Raw genomic sequence first — 18,268 nt, 5'->3', positions numbered from 1 at the left:
GCTGCCCCTTCTTTTGCCATCCATTGTTCCCAGCATCAGGCTCTTCTCCAGGGAGTCCTTCCTTCTCATATGGTGGCCAAAGTATTTGAGCTTCATCTTCAGTGTCTGGCCTTCCAAAGAGCAGCCAGGGTTGATCTCCTCTAGGACTGACCGGTTTGGTCGCCTTGCGGTCCAAGGGACTCGCAGGAGTCTCCTCCAGCACCACAGTTCAGAGGCCTCAATCCTCCGGCGCTCAGCCTTCCTTATGGCCCAGCTCTCACAGCCGTGCATGGCAAAGTAAGGGCGCAATCCCATGCTTATGTAGGCAGAAAAAGCCCTGCAAGTCCCAGCAAGTAGAAGCTAGAACAGGATTCGGTGCTATTTGCACTAAGGACCAGAGCAGCAGAAGCAAACTTCACTTAGTTCCTCTCGTCACGAGGGGGCTATGACTTGCGTGAATTTGAAATGTAATATATGCCTGCCTGCAGGGACCATTTGCTGAGGAGCTTGGGCAGGTGGAGGACTGGCACCCATCCTGCTGGAAGGACCCTGTGGGCAGCTGGCTGGCCACTGTGTGTGTGGAGTGCTGGACCGGATGGCCCCTTGGTGTGATCCAGCAGGGCTTTTCTTAGGTTGTTAATATGTGTATGCGCAGAGTATTTCTCTCTCCCCCCCGCACCCCATTCCCTCTGTATAAATATCCCGGTTGTGGCCCAACATGTTTCCTTTTGCTTTGCTCTGACCTCAAGAATGTAGACTCTGTTGTAAAGCATGGTATATGAAGGGGGAATAGAGCTGAAATAATTCCACGTGGCCACCTGAAGCACCCATACGTAAGACCAGTAAGGGTGCAGTCCCGTCAGATTTCTACCTGCTACAAAATCCTTGCCAAGTGGTTGCAGGAGGTGGCCTTCACCTCCAGTTTTCATGCTGCAGGACTTTGAGCTGTCTACTAGTGTTGTGCGAGCAGGGCTTGGGGATAAAGGCCTTTGGATTCAAGAGGTCCGTGGTGTCTTCCGTCCCTGCCCACTGGCTCACCCCCCTCCCTCCACTTTTTCTTCCTTTCCCATGGCAGTTTCCTTCCCTGCTGCCATGTAACTCTCTGTGGCAGTGTGAAAACCGTGCTCAGGTTTCTTGCTCCACTGCTGAAGCTTTGCCTCTTCCTTGGAGAAAGGAATCTGCAGCATCCTATGGTTTTTCAAATGCTTTCTGGTGGACATAGGGTTGCTCTGCAGCTCTGGGGCCAAAACCTTGCTGGCTTTTGTGCTGTGTGTATTGACCTGTTCCTTTCAGTGCGAGCTGAAATGATTATCGTGGCTAAATCTTACCATGTCAATTTGTACTCTGTTATCCAAAAATGCTGGGAACAATAGATGGCAAAAGGAGAAGGGGGCGGCAGAGGATGAGGGGGCTGGAGGGGGTCACTGGGGTGGTGGGTGAGGGCTTGGGTGGACTCCGGGGATGGTGGAGGACAGGAGAGCCTGGAGGAGGGTTGTCCATGGGGTCGCGATGGGTCGGACACGACTTCGCAACTAACAACAACAACAAATCCAAAAGTTAAAGATTCTGCCATATGCTGCTTTCGTTATATTTACAGAAAAGCTGGCTTTAAATATTTATCTAAACTTAATTTCCCTGTGTGCAAAAACTGGAAGCTTTACCCAAAAGAAAACAGAACCCTGGGATTTTGGCCTCTGGATGCAATGGGCTGCAACTCCCATTAGTATGTTGGTCAAAACATCTGCAGCGCACCAGGTTGGAGGATGCTGCTGTTCTACCTGTTTATCAGCGGGCTGGTGCATCCATCGGCCTTTTCAAACAGTCTTGAGACTTGTAAAGCAGTCTGTGCATTGTTGCAATTGATGTAATGTTGCGACTGAGACTGGTCCACTTCGTGCCGGCAGAAAGCCCTGCCTAAAGGAAACTTGGGTGTTCTGCTTCAGGCTCGGTGCTTGAAGTCATAAAGGCTTGGTGATGTCACAACTGTTGTGGATAAGGGGCTGCAGAGAGAGTGTTATCCTGTGGGTTGACTCAAAAAAGAGCTTAAAAGCTTTCCCTGATATAAGATGAATCATTAACAAGTATTAACCATGACACGCATCTTGCGCCTTTGTGCAGAAGTTCTTTGCTGGCTCCTGCTTCTGGACCCAACTCAGGGGTTTGCTTTTGACCTTGAAAGCCATAAGCAAGTGAGACCCATGTGGCTGAGAAGCATCTCCCACACAAACATTTCTCCACATTAAGGTCTCCTTCAGAGGGTCTTCACCAGATCCTCTGCCTCCTGAGATTAGGCAGGACACTACAAGAGGCCCCTTTCTTTGGAGCTGCTCAAGTTACAGAGCTGTCTTGCCCGCATACCCACTTAGAATCCTAGAACAGTAGAGTTGGAAGGGACTCGAAGGCCATCAGATCCAACCCCCTGCTGGTGCAGGACACCAAGTCACACCATCCCACGCAGGTGGCTGTCCAGGCGCCTTTTGAATGTCTCCAGTGAGTGAGAGCCCTCCAGTTCCCCAGATAATAGTTCCACAGTTGTACGGCTCTGACAGTCACGAAATTCTTCCTGGTGTCTAGTCTCAATCTGGTTTCTTTTAACTTAAGTCTGTTATTCCATGCCCTGCACTCTGGAATGAACAAGAAGAGATCTTGTCCTTCCTCTTTCTGACCTTTTAGGTACTTGTGGTAGGTGATCATATCCGCCCCCCCTCCCCCCCAATCTTCTCATCTCGAGGCGAACGTGCCAAGTTACTTCAATCTCTCCTCGTGGGGCTTTGTTTCCAGTCCCTGGATCACCCTTGTTGCCCTCTTCTGCACCCTCTCTAGCTTTTCTCTCTCTTTTTAAAACATAGGTACCCAGACCTGGACACAGGATTCCAGGTGAGGTCTGACTAGTGCTGAGTAGAGGGGAACTGGTACCTCGTGTGCTTTGGAAGTGATGCTTCTGTCAATGCAGCCCGTTTAGCTTATGATCATATTTATAACAACTCCACGGCCTCATATTTAGCTTATGATCTACAACAACCCCACGGTCCTTCTCTTGGTGCCACCTGTTTTATCTCGGAGGCAGCTCATGGAAAGTGTCATGTTCCTTCCTCTGCGCTATTAATGGTATTAATGGGATCCTGCTAATAGACGTTAGAGGCAGTTTACTTGATGGACCTGCTACTATATAAAAAGAGTGATCTAAACCCAAGAGGCAGGGCGATCTGAGATCACATTCTTGTCTAGATTCAACTTCTCTTGCAACATCAGTGGCGTCAATCAAGCACTGAGAACCCCTCTTATACAAAAAAGTGTCTTCAACACAGAAGGTTTGCAGTTCAGTCTGTATTTTTGTATGATGTCACCCACCTTCAAAGGGAAAAGAAGGGGAGAAGGGGCAGAGGTGCTTCCGAAGTGCAGAAGGATGGTAAGTGGAACGGCCCAAAGGAAATTGCTCATATATACTGATAAAGAAGCTCAGGCAGGAGGCTGGAGTGGCTGGTGAGCGGCTGGCCGACAGAGGAGACAACCGTCTTCTCCCTGGACCAGTTGGGCTTTGTCCTTACCTGGACGAACACTGCCTAGCAACGGTGATTTATGCCCTGGTAACCCTGCCTATTTAACTTATATGCAGAGCACATCATGAGAAAGGCGGGGCTTGATGAATCACCAGTTGGAATTAAGATTGCTGGGAGAAATATCAACAACCTCAGATAGGCAGATGACACCACTCTCATGGCAGAAAGTGAAGAGGAACTAAAGAGCCTCTTGATGCAGGTGAAGGAGGAGAGCACAAAAGTTGGCTTGAAACTCAACATTAAGAAAACTAAGATCATGGCATCCGGTCCTCTCACTTCCTGGCAAAGAGATGGGGAAGAAATGGAGGTAGTGACAGATTTTATTTTCCTGGGCTCTAAGATCACCACAGATGGGGACTGCAGCCAAGAAATTAAAAGTCGCTTGCTCCTGGGGAGGAAAGCTATGGCAAATCTAGACAGCATACTAAAAAGCAGAGACATCACCCTGCCAATACAAGTGCGTATAGTCAAGGCTATGGTTTTCCCAGTTGCAATGTATGGCTATGAAAGCTGGACCATAAGGAAGGCTGAGCGCCAAAGGATTGAGGCCTTTGAATTGTGGTGCTGGAGGAGACTCCTGCGAGTCCCTTGGACCGCAAGGCGATCAAACTGGTCAGTCCTAGAGGAGATCAGCCCTGGCTGCTCTTTAGAAGGCCAGATATTGAAGATGAAACTCCTGATGATGAAAGATGGAAGATGAAAGATGGCCACCTGATGAGAAGGCAGGACTCCCTGGAGAAGAGCCTAATGCTGGGAACAATAGATGGCAAAAGAAGGAGGGGACGGCAGAGAATGAGGTGACTGGATGGAGTCATTAAAGCAGTTGGTATGAGCTTAAGTGGACTTCGGGAGATGATGGAGGACAGAAAGGCCTGGAGGAATGTTGTCCATGGGGTCGTGATGGGTCGGACATGACTTCATGACTAACAACAACAACAAACCTCCTGGTTGGATTACTGCAATGCGCTCTGTGTGAGGCTGCCCTTGAAAACGGACCAGATGCTTCAGCTGGTACAGAATAGAGTGGCCAGAGTGCTGACGGGGACCGGTCGTTATTCTTACATAACGCTGGTCCTCTATCAGCTCCACTCGCTTCCAGTTGAAGTCTGGGCCCAATTCAAGGTGCTGGTTTTGGCCTATAAAGCCCTGAATGGCTTTGGACTGGGATACCTGAAGGAACACTCCCCTTAAGATCTGCGGGAGAGGCCCTGCTCCGAGAACCCTCCCGGAAGGAGTTAAAAAGGATATCCACTCAAGAGTAGGGCCTTTTCTGTGGTGGCACCCAGATTATGGAATGCGCTCCCTGGAGACATTGGCCTGGTGCCGAGCTTACATTCTTTTTGGCACCATGTCGAAACCTTTTTATTCATTCGTTATTTTAGAAATTAGCATTTTAACATTTCACCAGTCGCTTTTGATTTATTTTTTATTGGTTATATGTTATTTATTATATGTGTATGTATTGTTTTATTGTATTTTGATTTTAATCATTGTAATCCGCCCTGCGATGCCATGCATAAGGGACGGCATATAAAAGTTTTAAATACATAAATAAAAATTTAAAAAACAGAGCGGACATAGCGGCACCGTCATAAGGAAGTCCCGGAATCAAATCACCAGGCTCCATTTGTAGGGATCAGCTCTCCCGGTTCCAATCCCCACATTCAAATGTCCTGAAATCCGCTAGGTGATCTACAGTCAGCCACGTGTCCCTCACACGTTCTGCACTTCCGTGAGCTTCGTGGCAGATGAGTGGAATTTATTTATTTACTTTATTTATGAAAACATTTTTGTGCCGCCCCATTCGCCGAAGCCTCGGGGCGGCTCACAACCTAAAATTAAAATATAATACACACAACAAATTAACAATATAAAATAAGTCGCCCTGGCCAGATAAAATAAGCAAATAATATTAGCAATTAAAATGACGTCAGTGCAATACAGCGATGTGGTCGATTTGTCGGGACTTTTCTGGTCGGAGCTCCGGCTCTCGCAGTCAAACATGTGCAGCTGAGAAGGGGAAAGGATGCATGCATACAGATTGGGGCGGTTGTTGGGGATGGTTTGGCCGGTGTGGGATCGGGGGACTGTGCATATTAACACGGAGCACTAGAGGGCAACATTGCATAGCGTTCTCCGCATTCCGTTGCTGTTGCAGCACCGGCGAGCAAACCCGGCTGCCAGGATGATTTCTGCTCAGGGCAGCCGCTTCACCCGTGACTTTTGTATGTGTGTCCAAGTGTGAATGTGACAAACGCATGTGCAGAATGGGACGCCAGGCTCTGCCATGGTTTCTTGCTGAATGTATATATTGAATGGCACACCCGGGTTTACCTGCTGTTTCTGCTTGCTTGTGTGCGTGGTTCTAAAATCTATTCACACACAGGGCAGGGCAATTAGTATAAACCGCCTTTTCTCAAAGTGGTGTCCTCCAGGTGTTTTGGACCACGACTCCTGACCACTGGCCAGGTTGGGTGGGGCATCCAGGAATCAAAGCATAAAACATCTGGATGATGCCCGTTTGGGGAAGGCTAGTTTAAAGGTCCGCATTAGGCAAGAGCTGAGCAGGCCTGTCAAGCAAGATGCTTTAGAGGACATTCCCTCAGGGCTGTCGTAAGTCGGAGGAGGCTTGGTGACAGCAGAGGGCTGGTGTCTCCTGCATTTTCCTTAGCTTAGGTTTTCCAGATCCTTGCTGCACTCCGTAGAGAAATAGGGCTTGGTGGTTTTATTATGGTCCCCACTGAGCTGCTGCTCCATAATTCACGTGCCAGCTACAGTATGGACATGGCTCTTTCGTCATAGAAGAGCCCCGCTGGATGAGGCCACAGGGCCGCCTCCTCCAGCATTCTGTTCATGCAGTGGCCAGGCAGCTGCCTGTGGGAAACCTACTCCTGGAACGTGAGTGCAACAGCACCGCCCCATCCAGGTTCCCCAGCAGCTGGTGTTGCCTCTCATACTGGAGAAAGCATGTACCCATCTGGACTGGTCGCCATTGCTTGCCTCCTCCTCCACAAATGGGTCCAATCCTCTTTGAATGCCGTTGAAATTGGTGGCCGTCATTCTGTCTTGCAGAAGTGAACTGCATAATTTAACTATGCATGGCATGAAGGAGGACTTGCTTCCCTTTCCCCTGAATTCCATCAGTCAGCTTCATAGGACGACCTCTTTGGGGTCTGGTATTTTCCACCCCATGCATCATTTTATACACCTCCCTCATGCCTTTCCTTGTGCGCTTTTTCCTAAGCTAAGCAGATGCCAGGGGTCGTTATAACCACATCAGATCCGGTTTTTGGAATGTACAGAATATAGCAGAACCTGTGCCTCCTGAGGATTTGGACTACTCGCTCGGTGGAATGAGGCCATCTACCTTCCTTTTCGATCCTTGTCCATCCTCGCTTATGAAATCTGCCAGAGCTGGGCTGGCGACCGGGAACTTCCTGGACGGAAATGTTTCTTTGATGAAAGCTGAAGTCCCTGTAGCTCTGAGAGAAGCAAGAGAAGAACCCAAAGGGTTGCATTCCTCCAATCCATTCCCTGGCTCAAGTCACTCACTCAGGTAACCAAGGTTGTTTCCATCCCATAACCAGGTCTGAAACCTAAATCAGTGGTACCATCCTGTACCAGTTCAAGTTGTGAGTCCACCACACACTCCAGCACCTTGCCAAAATTGGCAGTTTTGATACCGGATGGTAATTATCTGAAACTGTGGGGTCTAGATTTGGTTTCTTCAGTGAGGGGCTCATCACTGCTTCTCTCAAAGCTACAGGGACTTCAGTTTTCATCAAAGAAACATTTACTTCCAGGGAGTTCCTGGTCGCCAGCCCAGCTCTGGCAGATTTTAACTTATATAATTAACTATGTGTGAAGAAGGACTTCCTTTTACCTGTCCTAAACTTCCCACTAATCGGTTGCATGGTGACCCTGGGTTCAAGTGTCTTTCTCTACTCCACACATGACTTTAAACCCCTCTCTCCTGTCTCCCCTTCCTTGCCTTCTTTCTAAGCTGAACGGTTCCAGTTGTTGCAGCTGCTCCTCAGCCACTTCCCAGTGGTTGTAGACCCCATGTTCTCCTACCCTGTACAGGATGCCTGCGATCCTTCAGGTCCGGAGGATTGTGGGGAGGCCGGCGAGGCTACTACTTAATTGTGTTTGAGTGAGCGCCTTGAACTGAGACATGGAGTTGCAACCAATGTGTCTACATGCAGCTTCACCCAGCGTGGGACTAGGATCGCGAGTGGTTCTCTGTTGGACGCATCAGCTGTCCATCCGGACCTTCAAGCATGAAACACAGAGGCGCCAAATAGATTTTGTCAGGATAGATTTTGTTGGAGCAAGCAGATTTTGCCTGCTGAATGAAGAATTCTGTGAAACATGGACACCTTCATACTGTTACACCAGCAGACATGTAAAAACGAACGCATTTTAAATCCCCCACGTCTTATGGCTCGATCTCCCCTTCGGCCATTTAAAAACTCCTGGTTATTACATCGAGAAATGAATCGACAGTACTGGAAGAAACCTCTGCTTGGTTTCTATGGCAATGCAGTGCGAAGGATCGGCTGCCTCTTAAAACACGCACATGCACACAAACTATTTATTTACTTTTGAATGTAATCCAGACTTATTCCAGCTGGGCATAAATGATTGTGCTTTTGGTGAGCAAGAGAGAAGCAGTGAGCCATATTCTCATTCGGTGCCTAAATGGCAGCCTCGTATAGCAAACTAGTCCGTGTCTGAATGCATTTTCATTTTGATGTAATGCAGCTCCTTGTCAACTGGATCACTCCAAGAGCAAAGCAAGAAAGCATCGTCCAGCTGGGGCAAATGACTGTACTGAATAAGTACCACGCACCGTGCATTTTGGTTCATCGTCTGCTTTTAAGTGTGGGAAGCAGAGCAGCTGCAGATGATCAAGAGCAGAGACAGGGAAAATTTGTTCAGCTCACATTTTAATGCAAACTTGCCTGTCTTCCCAGTTTTCAACCCATATGCAAACTGAAACTCATCCACCCATTGAAATTCCTACTTCTCCAAGTTTTGCCATTTCCCTATCAACAAAATGCATACAAAAAGCCATAAATGATGGGAAGGTGCACACAAAAATGTCTATATTTGGGAAAATAGCATTCAGAATGCATGCCGTTAGGAAACGTCTTTCCAAAAAGTGTGTACATTAAAGCAAAATTGCCCCAACTTTGGGTGGATTAGGAAAAATGCTCCCCAAAACTTGCATAAATTGTCATGCAAATGTAAAAGGAAAAGGTTGTGAGGTTCAGGATGAACTGAAATGACAACTAAAAAATGAGAAAACATGCAAAATTGACAAGATTTGGCCATCCTTATGTCAGACATACTAATTCCTGATCCTAGTAAAGTGGTCTGGGCCGTGCCTCTTCTGAGATGAGTCTTCCTGTAAGGAAAGGTGCAATTTCTCAGCCCTGAGTTCGAGTTCCGGGCGAGTGCACACAGCTTCCACAAGGAGCTTGAACAAAGCAGCATCTCTCTTGCACCCCACAAGGTTTGGTTTTGTTTCTGCTTCTGTACCTGACGTGGAAGAAGGTCGTCTGCAGGGCTTGCTCGGAATCGAGCTCCGTGTGGTCATTCTGCAAGCAGTTTCCCTCTTGTGCAGCGGTCTTTGTGCTGTTGCATGTGATGCGGAAGAAAGTTGTTGGTTGGGTAACTTTGGTTCCATGAGCATCTCTGGACTTCCTCTCAGCTTGGCTTGCTTTCCATGACTGGAAAGCTCAAGAGGAAGTCTGCGAATGCTAGAGAGACAAATTCCACGAAGTTTCATCTCATCCCTAGCCCAGACACACTTCCTGCATGGAGCTCCACAGCGGTGTGGCCACCACTGAGAAGGCCTCGTCACCTGTGCCTACCAGTCCGATGAGCCTTATGGATGCTCTTCATTTAACTCGCCAGCACCACAGAAAGTTGGTGTTCTCTGTCCCATGACTTACACTTTATCCCTGGCCTAGTTTGACTAGCCACCCTGTTGTTTGCTGAGCTCTTAGCTGAGCTGCAAAACAGGAGGAAAGCTGAAACCTCTCTGTAATCTGTTTGGACTGATTGCACACAGACGATTTTTGAAATTCGGCTGACGACCACAGGTTTCCCATCCCATGGTCTAGCGGAATGTGATTTATCGCATGGTACAATGTTATCAGGCTGCGTGCTGGCAGCCATGGGTACAAGGTAGGGCAGAGCAATATACAAAAGAATTCCACATTGTGGAACTGGATCAGAGGTGCAGAAGCTTAGGTCTACGGGCCAGATGCAGCCTGCCTGGGGGTGCCTCTCTGATCTTCTGGGGTCCCCCGGAAGCCCGGACCCATTTCCCCCAACTACCCAGGGTGGATTCTTGGCATTTGCCTTGGCGTTTTCTCTCCCATTCTGAACGGCTGGAACGCTTTCCTAAGGCTTAGCTTTTGGCCCATCACTGGGCTGTAGCTGCCGAGGGTTCCTCTGAAACAGGATTTGGACCCCAAGGACACAGACGAGGAAGTTGTTGGAAGATTTCTGCAGCAGCAAGTGACATGGCTTTTCCCAGAGGAGTGAGGCTGTGTGAAGGGAAGACTGTCAACTCTGTCATGGTCTGGCGGAACCAAGCTCCGATTTCCATAAGGCTTGCCGAGAAAACTTTCCCGGTGGATTTGGTCCCACCAAAGGGCAAGCATAAAGCATCACCTGATGGCAAGGACAGTTCCGCAAAGCAGAGGTATTTAAGCTTTGCTATTCGCAACATCCCTGCAGCTTGCAGAAGAAAGCACGGCAAAGAAAAGACAAGAGCTTCTGCTTCTCTTGCTGCATATTACCGTTTTATTTTCCTGCGCGTGGGAAACATGCCATATTTGCATTTTTGAGCCTGAATAGTTCTAATTTCCCATTTTTTAATTGCAGAAGCTCAAGAGGAACATTTACTTTGTTTTCACTGAGCAGTTATACAATTATTCCTTTTCAGATACTATGTGAACCATGAACCCTAATAAGCTAGGCTTTGTTAATGCAATTTGGCAGAGGTATTTACATGAAAACAGAAATCTAATGAATTTTTCAAATGACTACATTGGTAACATAAAGTAATTACTTTTGAGGGGGGGCATGTGTGTGAAGAGACCCCAAATTCATTAAACTTTTTCTCAATTAGTAAAGTGACTTGCTAAATAAGCTGAGGAAGGAAAAGGAAAAAGGACTGTTTTGTTATAAACATGGTAGCTTTTTTCATATATGCACTGGCAGCAAATTTAGTTAGAGAGCATCTCTCTATCTGACGTTATAAATTATTATGATTGCCTTACTTTTATAAGGCTTTTCTTCCTCTTACAAGAACCCAAGGTAGCTTCCAAGGTTCTCCTCTTCATTTTATTGTCACAGCAACCCTGTGAGGTAGGTCAGGCTAAGAGTCTGTGACTGGCCCAAAATCACAACATGAGCTTCTTGGTCAAGTGGGGGCTGGAATCCAGGTCTCCCAGGTGCCAAGTCAACCATTTCTCCCTCACACAAGCAATAATAGTAGCCGGAAGAAGTGTTTACTTGTTTGTAGTTTGGATAATAAAAATAATGGACTAGAAATACAACTTGACTGCAAAGGGATGCAGGGAAGCCCTCCTCTTGAATGGCAGGTGGTGGTGTTTGCACCTTTGGGTTTGCTCTCAGTAAAGCAGGTATCCCCAAACTTTGAGAGGCAGTGGAAATTTAAGAGAAGGTCATGACTATTCAAGAATAGTACTAAGAATAGAACTCATAACTCTTGCGGCAGGAAGGGACTTTGTTATTATTTCACAGAACCACAGAAGAGTTCAGCTGGAAGGGGCCAAGAAGGACATCAAATCCAACCCCCTGCTAGATATTAGGTATATGTTTTGCAAGAGATTCTTTTGAGGGAGGGAAAACATGAGCCAACAATGCAATGCAGCTGCCACAAGCACAAATGCTATTTTGGGATTCATTAACAGAAGTATTATGTCCAAATCATGAGAAGTAGTAGTTTCTCTCTACTCCTCACTAGTCAGACCTCACCTGGAATACTGTGTCCAGTTCTGGGGACCAAGATTTAAGAAAGATGCAGGTAAATTAGAAAGGGTCCAGCGGAGGGCAACAAAAATGATCCAGGGTTTGGAAACAGTGCCCTATGAGGAGGGACAGAGAGAACTGGGCATGTTCAGCCCTGAGAAGAGAAGACTGAGGGGGGAGATGATATCCTTCTGTAAGGACCCCAAAGCCTGTCGCAAAGAGGAAGGTCAAGATCTCTTCTTGCTGATGCCAGAGTGCAGGGCACGGAATTATCAAGTCAAGTTGCGACAACCCAGATTCAGGCTGGACGTCAGGAAAAGTTTCCTCACTGTCAGAGCAATACGGCAGTGGGACCAGCTGCCTGGAGGGGTGGGGGGCTCTCCTACACTGGAGACATCCTGGACAGCCCCCTGAGTGGGATGGTGTGAATTGGTGTCCTGCAACAGCAGGGGGTTGGACCCAATGGCCTTCCAACTCTACTATGATTCTGTGAAAGAAAGACAGACAGACAGACAGACAGACAGACGGACAGACTTCCCCAGTTCAGCATTACAAATAGGGTTGTGCCCTGGCTGGTGTTCCAAGTCATGTATCGTCTTTCTGATTTTCAGGGACTGGGAAGCTGGTGCCTAATCAAGGCCCATCTTTTGAGTGCCAGGCTTTGAGATGGCAGCTGCCACAGCTCTCAGGTTATGGTTTCTTGTCGGTTCTGTTTCCTTGCCCATCTATCTCTGCATGTCAGTAAAACCCAAATAAAGGAATGATCCTGTGCATGCTTAGAGGAAAAAAAAAGGCGGCTGCTATGCCCAGCTTGCCCTGTCCAATCATGTATGTAAGAAGCTTGGGCTGCAAACTTCGACCATCCCAAAGAAAGCGGAGCCAACACCCCATTTGGGACCACGAAGAAGCAGCAGCAGTTGTGTGAGACGACCAGTCTTGAATTCCACAAGTCTACGTTTCATTGGCATGAATCCTGCCCAATGTTTCTTTCAAGTGCTCAGCCTTCGGGATAAGCGATCAATTGATCCATCAGCTTGTTCCAGAATTCACAAATCCTTTTTAATGCCCCTGGATACGTGGCATTAAAGTCTCTAGGCTTGTGGCTGCATCCCTTCAGCCGTGACCCCGTTCTTCCTTATATTCTCAAGTCACGTGAAAATGTATGCAGGACTCGTTCTTTCTTCCTTTCTTGTTCACTTTAATTCTCTTGTTCGGTTGGAGGGATGCACATCAGAAGGGCTAATTGTCGGGATCTTTAATTGTTACCGTGTGACCCCGGCTTCCCTCGTGCGATAGTGGCACACCATTGGTGGCTAATGGTGAGAAAATTTGACTGCCGCTCCCGCTAATGGAGCACTTTCCTCCCATTTTCTCCTTAGGGTGGCTGTAGGAGTACAACCTTATAATTGTTGCTCTTACGGTAATTGGTGCTCATAGGAGAACGAATAATTCCATTGTCTTTCCTATAAGGGGGTAGGTTTATTTATGACCGATTTGATGACTCCTAGCCAGCGGCAGAAGCATGGTGAGTACTGCATTAGCTTTGCTTTCTGGTTGAGCGAGGGCAACCCAAAAGCTATGATTAATTTAGGCGGAAAACTACCCCATAAGAGATGTAAGTCTGGAGCAAACAGTATTAGGTGCTACTGGATCAAGGGGCTGTGAAAAAATGGCCGGCAAGGTTTGTATCAAACGTCTGCCCAGTTTGATTCTGGGATCCATGACAGTGTATTTTAAGGACAGAGCTATGTCCTGAAAAGAAAGATAACTGAACTAAAGTTGGACAAATGGTTGCCATTTTTTATCTCCATTGACTGCCTTTGATTCCTTAGAACTATCTTTAGAACTATCCTCTTTTCATCTTCTGAACAGATGAAGGATGAAGCCCCATGGGTTAATCTCAGGTAGTTGAGAGCTGGTTTCAAAATGATGCTACTAGAGGCAAACGAAGTCAGTTATGAGTGAGGGCAACACTGTGAAGGGCAAACAAAGCCAGTTGAGAGTGAGGGCAATGTTTCCTTTATCATCAAACTCTTTCGGTTCTCTTAGAGCTATCACCAAACCACTGCTGAAAGGACTGTGCTTTTCTGAAATGTATGCAAATGCACAGTATTTCAGAAAATGATCTCCTTTTTGGCTTGAAGCTATGATTTGGCTTGCAGCTTTCTATCTCACCAATCTTTCATAAGCAGGCTAATCTCCAGATGATCTTTCTGAAGGTTACATAAAGGTTATACATAGAACATGCTATGTTCTAAATGCTCCCTCTCTCTGCTTTACCACAAGTATATGAAGGTACTGATCTGAATCAGGACCGTCATGTGTGAATGTGCGCCAAAGTTAAGGCATCTCTTCCTACTAGCTTCTCCCTACCTTCTCCCAGCAAGGGGACCAAACAATCCCATTCCATTGATGCTAATGGAATCTCTTTTTTCAGACCCTTTCCAGGAGGAAGGGAGAAATATTCATATTTATTTATTTTTATTTTGCAGTACAAAAACATCCAAGCCACTCTGTAAGAAAAGAAAAAAAACTAAACTAAAACATTACCATTTTTGAATCAAATACTAAAAAATCTGTAGCATTTGTTACATTTTAAAAACTTTCTTAGCTTTCTATCCTGTCCCGAGTCACAGATGCTCAGCCCTGCCTACCTCACAGGGTTGTTGTGGAAATAAGATCGAGAGCAACAGGAGGAGAACGATGTAAACTGCTTTGAGTTCTTTGTAAGAAAACAGTGGGCCAATTCTACTAATTATATAAATAATAAGAAATAATAATGATGCACTCTATTGGTTGGGCAATGCAGGGTGTTCCAGTTTCGTATTCCATTCTTGCCTGTATCATATTACCTATCAATATTAAATATTTCAAAAGTAAATGTGGCAGGACCAGAATCTAGGTAGATTCTGACCAATGTTTCAGCAGCATGCGTTGCTGTGCAGTCATTGCGAGCAATTTATGTTTAGCCTGCAAAGCGGAGAATGAAAAAAATTATCATCGGTAGCAATGCACTCGTCCAAAGTAAAACCCATCCTGTCCATCCAGTTCCACCAAACAAACATTTTCTCGCCAGTTGTTGCATTTCCCCATAAAGTTAATTTTGCAAGTGAAAATGCATTAAACTGCAACGGGTATGAAAGAATTTGTGGCAGGTTTCCAGCAGTCACAACTGGAGGTCGCGTGTGATCTGCTTTGTCATGCCCAGGACAGTCCTCCTGGAAAGAGGATCCATAAATGGAGATTCCAAGACAGGCCAAGGAGATGGATCAGCTTAGAGTGGGAAAGAGGAAAATCCAGTGCGTGTCAAAGCGAGGGGAAATTTAAGGCAGAAAACATCAGGTCGGGGAGATTTAAACACTGAGCTATGGTGAACCTGTTGGAAGAACAAGAGTTAGGATCAGATGCATGCTCTACATTTAACACAAAATATAGCTATGTGCTTAAGTTTTATCTATTTATCTAAAACATTTATATGCCGTCCTTGAGTATCGCGTCTCAGGATGGCTTACAAGATTAAACCAATAGTCATAAAAACAATCAATAAAACAGTACAATAAAATTACTATAAACCAATACAGATAAATCAAATCAAAAGTGACTGTGAACCACTAAAATGCTAATTTTTAAAATAATGATTAAATGAAAAGGTTTTGACCCGGTGCCGAAAAGAGTATAAACTTGTCGCCAGGCGTACCTCTCTGGGGAGTACGTTCCAGAGTCTGGGTGCCACAGCAGAGAAGGCCCTACTCCGAGTGGATGTCCTTTTTACCTCTCTTAGGGAGGGTTCCTGGAGCAGGGCTTCTCCCATAGATCTTAAGGGGTGTGAGGGCATATAAGGAAGGCGAAGTTCCTTCAGGTATCCTGGTCCCAAGCCGTTTAGGGCTTTATAGGCCAAAACCAGCACTTTGAATTGGGACCGGACTTCAATCGGCAGCCAGTGTAAGCAATAGAGGACCAGTGTTATGTAAGAATAACGACCGGTCCCTGTCAGCACTCTGGCCGCTCTATTCTGTACCAGCTGAAGCATCCGAACTGTTGTGCACAGTGTGTGTCTGTGTGTGTGTGTGTGTGTGTGTGAGAGAGAGAGACAGAGACAGAGACAGAGAGACAGAGTTCACACACTTGCTCTGAATGAACTCTTTTTCTTTCCTTCCTTCCTTCTTTCTTTCCTATGTTTATATCCCACTTCTTTTCTTCCAAGAAACTCTGGGCAGCTTATATGAGTCCCCTGCTTTCAATCTCACCCTCACAACAACCCTGTGAGGTAGCTTGGGCTGAGAGTCTGTGCCTGGCCCAACATCCTGCAGTTAGTTCCATGGTAACACTGGGGAGATTTTTGGAATTTCATCTTATTTATTTATTTATTTATTTATTTATTTAAAACATTTCTATGCCGCCCCCATCGCAACAAAGCCTCAGGGCAGCTCACAAAGAATACACAAAAACATACATAAATAATAATAATATAACCATTTAAAAGGAAAAACATGTATTGGCTCTACGTTGAATAGGCGCCGCTTTGGATGCACAGAGCAGCTGTGTTCTGGACTCCGATCAAGGCCCACCTGTCTCTCACCCGTCCAGGGCTGGCCGTCTGGAACCTGTTGGGGAGACGGTGGGGGCGCCGTCCTCTGGGCTCCCCCCAGACTTCTGCCCGTCCCCAACAGATGCTCATTAGTATGTATGTGCTCACCAAGCAGGCTCAGTCCTCATGGGGCTGATGGGTCTTTTTGTGGGTCTATGTGCCCCGTCCAGCATCCCTCCCCAGAATGTCCTTGGGCTCAGCCCAGTGCTATATGAGTGCATGTTTGCTCACTCAGTGGGGCTTTCCTTTTCTTCCCCTTCCTTGCCCTGAAGCACATGCTCCAGACTCTTCTCCCTACCTTCCTCCCTACCTTCTCCCTACCTCCAGAGGATCCCCCAAACCTCGTTCCACAACCCCTTTCCTAGGTCTGCAAAGGATGGGTTTCTCCAGAGCATGCTCATTTCTCCTTGACTTTTCTATCTAGCCCACATTCATAACTCCTTGCCTAAACTTAATTTGCTTAATTTATTAATTTGCTTAATTTACTTTACTTCTCTACCACCCAATAGCCAAAGCTCACTGGGCAGTTTACAACCCCTAGTACCCTCAGTTGTGTGTACACAACCATTTACACCAAGGCCTTTTCTCTGCAGATGACCGCACTGAAGCATGGTTGTCTAAGGGCAGGCCAGACAACACCCCTGAGGCTGGGTACATTTAGCTCTGCTCTCTGGTACCCAGAAGTCATGTTGGGAAGCCTCTGTGGCAGCCGCAGCAGGGATAACCAGGTTCAGTCACGAAAGGCCCCTTTCGCCTTGAACCTCAGCAGTTTTCTTGGAAGATCACCCAGGACCCCCGCAGTTACTTACGACTGCATGCTAGTGGTTCTCACCGCCAACTACAACATCACAGCCCATGCACAGGCCCCTTTATAACCTGCTAGTCACATACACCAACACAGAGTGTCAAGTTTCCAGAGAATCTGAGCACAATAGCATCCTGATGTCTTTAGGCATGACACGATGTTCTAAACGGATCAGAAATGCTGCTAACACCAGTATGGAAAACATTACTGGTTGCTTGATTGGTGTGTCAATTCAGTAGCCTTCTTTGCAGTTGGGATCCTGCTTAAACGTGCAACTGTGTCTGATGGAGGAACCATTCAGGAAATCTGGTTTGACAACTACACTGTGCAGGCACTTGCCTCCGTGGGACGAGGTGCTTAGGTGGGTCCGTTCAGAAAAAAGTGGACACCTTTGTTTCCATTTTTCTGCAGCTGATGAGAACACAGGCATGTCCTCTCTGATAGTGTCAGCCTCCAGCAGCTTCTCAGTCCAGTTAAGAATTCCATCTTGTTAAAGAAACAGCAGCACTAAACAGTGACCTGGCTTGGAAAGCTGGTGCTTTCTGAGAAAGGGGTGCAGGTTTGATTTTTATAATGCAAAGGCACATATCAGCAACCTTTTCCTGCGAGGATTTATCAGAATTTTTGTTTTGTGTACTCATTCCACACCATATATATCTTGGGGAGGAAAGGGGAAAAGTTACACAGAATTATCTGGATTCTTTGGCTGAACATTGGGTGTGTGCCTATGCCAGTACAATCTGATTCTTAGGAGAAACACATGGGAATCAGAGCTTTTAAAAGCACTGATAGTCCAAACCCAAGATATGTTCTTGTAGGGAGTATATAATTCTTTGCTTCAAGGCAGGGGCCTTGGAGCTGTTCAGCATGAAGACCAGTTCCAGGCCAGAGAAGCTGGTGGGACCAGTGTGGATTCGGCCAAAGGGCAGAGGCAAAATTCCAAAACCATAACCCTGTTTCACAGAACCCTCTTCCTGCCAGAAAACTTTCAGAGAGGCATTTCAGCCTTTGAATGGGGAAAAGCTGCACAAAAGCTGGGGGATCACCAAACCGATGCTCATGGATCGGGGGAAGGAGGTAGGGCAGCAAAAGGGGGGGGGGGCTGGCCTTTGGGGGACCCGCAGGTGAGCCAGATTCGGGGATTGTACCTTCTGCTTCAAGGAAAAGAGGACAGGATAGAAAGACCAGGAGTAAACTATGAGGAGCTGTCCATGTGAATAGTTCCCCCTTTGCACGTTAGATTGGGGGAGGGTGTGGGGGGTGTAGGAGCAGCTCAAAATTGTTCCATGTTTGCAAAACGTATTTTTCAAAGCTCCGTCTTGT

The sequence above is a fragment of the Varanus komodoensis genome, unplaced genomic scaffold (genome assembly GCF_004798865.1).
Source record: "Varanus komodoensis strain SLA01 unplaced genomic scaffold, ASM479886v1 scaffold3, whole genome shotgun sequence".
NCBI lineage: Eukaryota > Metazoa > Chordata > Lepidosauria > Squamata > Varanidae > Varanus > Varanus komodoensis.
The sequence above is the reverse complement of the archived record's forward strand: the minus strand, read 5'-3'. Positions refer to the sequence as shown.